The sequence below is a fragment of the Musca vetustissima genome, unplaced genomic scaffold (assembly GCF_032173495.1).
Source record: "Musca vetustissima isolate MV318-11 ecotype Yass unplaced genomic scaffold, APGP_CSIRO_Mvet_v1 utg438742, whole genome shotgun sequence".
Classification (NCBI taxonomy): domain Eukaryota; kingdom Metazoa; phylum Arthropoda; class Insecta; order Diptera; family Muscidae; genus Musca; species Musca vetustissima.
The window spans coordinates 1-4,611 of record NW_026878968.1 but is presented as its reverse complement, the minus strand read 5'-3'; the positions used below and the strand labels follow the sequence as shown (position 1 = coordinate 4,611).

The 4,611-nt window shown below is 32.6% G+C and overlaps 1 non-coding gene across 1 annotated transcript; it reads left to right on the top strand.

The window, feature by feature from the left end:
- The first annotated feature begins 3,112 nt into the window (after positions 1-3,112).
- Trnaq-cug (transfer RNA glutamine (anticodon CUG)) lies at positions 3,113-3,184 on the top strand. Its single transcript has one exon. It is a non-coding gene; the product is annotated as a tRNA-Gln (tRNA).
- Positions 3,185-4,611: the final 1,427 nt, after the last annotated feature.

Here is a 4,611-nt window from a genome sequence, read left to right as displayed (position 1 = left end):
CAAATTTCGTGCAAATCGAAAGATATTTAGGTACTGTGGTGCACCATTTACCTAAGATCGCACGAAAATATATATGGGAGCTATATCTAAATCTGAACCGATTTTTCCCAATTCCAATAGGGTTCGTCTTTGGGCCAAACAAACGAGCTGTGCCAAATTTCATCCAATTCGGAACATAAATGCGACCTGTACTTTGTTTACAATTTAACATGGACAGACAGACAGACAGACAGACGGACAGACGGACGGACGGACGGACGGACATGCATAAAACGACTCAGAAAGTGATTCTATGCATATTCTCAAAAGGAACCATGTGTCTATCTCGTTTCCTTTTGCCTGTTACAAACATATGCACAAAGACATAATACCATGTACCACAGTGTGGTGAAGGGTATAAAAAATGGGGTTATATGGTGACTACCCCAAAAAGAGGGCGAAAATTAATAAGTTTTGGTAGGGAGATTTGTTACCATATACGACTACAAAATACCAAATTGCAGTAAATTCGGTTAAAAAACGCGCATAGGAACCCCAAAATACCGAAAATTGGAGGTAGCCTTATATTGGGGCTATCCGAAAAAATGGACCTATATTCATAATTTTTTTGTGAAGAGATTTGGTACCTATTAAGAACTCAAAATACTAGATTACAGCTAATTCGGCGGAAAAATACGATTAAAAACCCCAATATACTGAAAATTAGGAGGTACCGTTATATGGTGGCTACCAGAAAAATTGGGCCTATATTTATAGTTTTTTGTGGAGACATTTGGAATCAAAAAAGAACCCAATGTACCAAATTTCAGCGAATTCGGTTGAAAAACGCGCTCAAGAACCCCAAGATATCGGAAATTGCAGACAAAAAACGACTCTTTGCAAGATTTTGGCGATCTATCTTAATTCCTTCAGAAGAGCGTGATTACAACAGACGGACGGACATGGATAGATCGTTTTAGAAATTTTCTCTGATCAAGACTATATATACTTTACAGGGTCGGAAATGAATATTTCGATGAGTTACCAACGGAATGACCAAATTAATTTACCCTCCATACTATGGTGGAGGGTATAAAATTTTATTATTTAAAAGATGTGGCAGTGTATACGTTGTGACATTACTTATACGCACTCGTGAACGGTTGTAACCTGGGTTGTACATCACCTTTGCGCTTAAAATTTGAACTAGTTTTAAATTCTTTTTGATAGTTTACCGTCCAAAATAACTTATTATAGAACCTAGACGATTTTTTCAAACAAATTCTATCAGGAGTTAATATTCAAGGATTTTAAAAGTATATTTGCCCCCAATCGCACAACCGTTGATTGTTAAAAATTTATTTTTCAAAGACTTTTGAGTTATTATCTTGTTAAGTATTTGTTATGTATCAATCCTCGTAAAATATCTTCCATAAATCCATCGCTATATCCAATTTTTTCTTAACTCCTGTGAGCGTATACGTTGTGGCGGTAATTATACGCACTGGTTAACTTTTTTATACGCCATTGCAAATAATATTTTTATACCCTTCACCACACTGTGGTACAGGGTATTATGTCATTGTGTATATGTTTGTAACAGGCAAAAATAAACGACATAGACCCATGGTTCCTTTTGAGAATATGCATAGAAACACTTTCTGAGTCGATTTATGAATGTCCGTCCGCCGTCCGCCTGTCCATGTTAAACTGTAAACAAAGTACAGGTCGCATTTATGATCCGAATTGCATGAAATTTGGCACAGCTCATTTGTTTTGCCCAAGGACGAACCCTATTGGAAAAAATCGGTTCAGATTTAGATATAGCTCCCATATATATTTTCGTCCGATTTAAGGTAAATGGCTTACCAAAGTCCCTATATATCTCTAAATTTGCACGAAATTTGGTATAGCCTACTGAATTAGGTCTAGAATGATGTGTGCTCAGTTTCGTGAAAATCGGTTAAGATTTAGATATAGCTCCCATATATAGTTTCGGCCGATTTTAGGTAAATGGTGCACCAAAGTCCCTGCAAATCATTTGATTTACACTAATTTTGGCATAGCGTATTGAATTAAGTCTAGAATAACGTGTGCATAGTTTCGTGAAAATTGGTTCATATTTAGATATAGCTCCCATATAGTTTCGCCCGATTTTAGGTAAATGGTGCCCCAAAGTCCCTGCTAATCTTTTGATTGGCATGAATTTTGGCATAGCGTATTGAATTAAGTCTAGAATGATGTGTACACCTCCTATATATATTTTCGTCCGATTTTAAGTAAATTGTGCACTAAGATCCACAGCTAGGCCGATTGACACAACGAACTGAAATTAATATAAATTAATATCTGGCAAGTTTGCTTTAAATCGGTTCAGATATAGACATATCGTATCTTCCAATATAATTTCGACTTATTTATTTTTATTGTGCACCAAATAATCAATAGGTGTCTGATTGAGATTAAATTTTAAACTGTGCAGCATACCGAATAGTGTGTGTCAAGTTTGTTTTAAATCGATGTACACAAATCTGTCCCACTGTGCCCAAACGATTCTAAACTTGCCCAAATGAAATTAAATTTAGCATATGTTCCAGAAAGAAATAAAAATCACATATTTAAGTTCGTTCAATTTCATGTCAAAATTCCTTCAAAAAGGCGATATATATATGTATAATATACCCAAAGTGGTGAAGGGTATCATATAGTCGGTCCAGTCCGACTTTACTGCTTTCCTTACTGTTTTTTTTTTTCAAATTACTTTCCATTTAAAAACCTTTCAACCCATCCTTTGAGTGGTCTTCTTAAGGTTGAGAATATTTACGACATCTTCTATAGATAGCTAAAAAATGACCCATCCGTGCTGTTTTATGTTCCCAGAAGGCTCAGTCGGTCCTCTAAAAGCAGCATCAAATGCATTTCACATGTCATATCAGTATATTGTATTCTATATGCAGAATAATTGCTAGAGATCTACTTCATAGAGAATCTTTAAGTTTGAAAAATATAATTAGACCAGTTTACTATACTATCTACTTCATCGAATAACTTAAGATGACGAATGTACATTGACAAGCCTAAAACAATATTTCATCGTAAACTTTGATAAAATATTCCCTTTTAATTTTCAAGTGGTTCCATGGTGTAATGGTTAGCACTCAGGACTCTGAATCCTGCGATCCGAGTTCAAATCTCGGTGGAACTTAAAGTTGAAATATTTATTTATTATTATTGTTTTATTTATTATTTATTTATTTATTATTTTATTTTTTTTTTTTGAAGTCAAAGATAACAGTGGTTTTAACTGATTAGCAGAGTTATCATTATATGGTACAATGGATCGTATATTTAACAAAAAATAAAAAAAAACGTGTACGCCCTGCCCTGTAGGACCATAAGAAATTTACGAAATTAAATAATTGGAAAATAAATCCAAGTGCATAACAAATATTTATTATTAATCAGAAATATAAAATTCTATTATATGTTTCTATGGATCGTATACTTAACAAAAACACGTATATGCCCTGCAGGACCCACAAAAAATTTACGAAATTAAATAACTAGAATATAAAACCAAGTTCATAAAAAATTATAAAATCTGTTTTAAAATTTGGTTTTTAAAAGCCAAAGTACATTTTCAAAAATTATTCAAAAATATAATATGGATCGTATACTTGTCAGCAACACGTATACGCCGTATAGGATCCGCATTGAAATTTGCTAAATTAAATAATCGGAAAATAGTTCCAAATTCATAGAAAAATTAGAAAAACTGTTTAAATATTTTTTGTTTTTACAAACAAGAATGGAACCTAAATTCTGTTCGCAGCATTTTAAATTTAAATTTCGTTATTCCAAAAATTTTTAGTTTTCCTCAATACATATGCTCCCGTTTTAGATTTTTTTGCATATTCTCTAGTATATATTTTTTCCAATAGCGTATTTTATTTAAGTTTTAGTGACACCATTTGCAACAATTGAAAATTCTATTAGAATTTTCTATTGCCCTTTCGAACACTGCTTTCACTACAATTTTCAACCCAGATTTTACATTTGTTTGTGTATGTGTGTTTGTTAGAGTTTGGACGTGGTATGACTATGATTTTAAAATTGTCTGTCCCATTGTCCAACGGACGCAATTTTTTATGCTACTCAATTGAATGGAAAATTAAATTGATGCAATATATATTTTTTTAATTTATCAACAATAGGTGGGAACGGATTTAAAAAAAATATTTTAAGGACTTTATACACTAATAATTCTTTTAAGATAATCTTTAAAAAAATATTTATAGGGGTTATATGAGGCAAGGATTTTTCTAAAGAATATTCATAGGGGTCCATATAAGGCGAGGATTTTTTTAAGAATAACTTAGGGTCTAGGGTATACGTGTATTTTTTCAAAATACACGCCTTAAAATACTTTTCTAATGACCCTGTAAAAGGCGTGGATTTTTCAAAAATATTTTTTCAGGATTCTACATAAGGCTAGGATTTTTACGGGGCCTATACACAATTAAATATTTTTTCTATGACCTAATATTTTTCAGATCCTCCTTGTATAATATTTTTTTTTAAATTCCACCTAATATCCCTCTATACGTCATTGTTCACATGTCATGCCCTCAA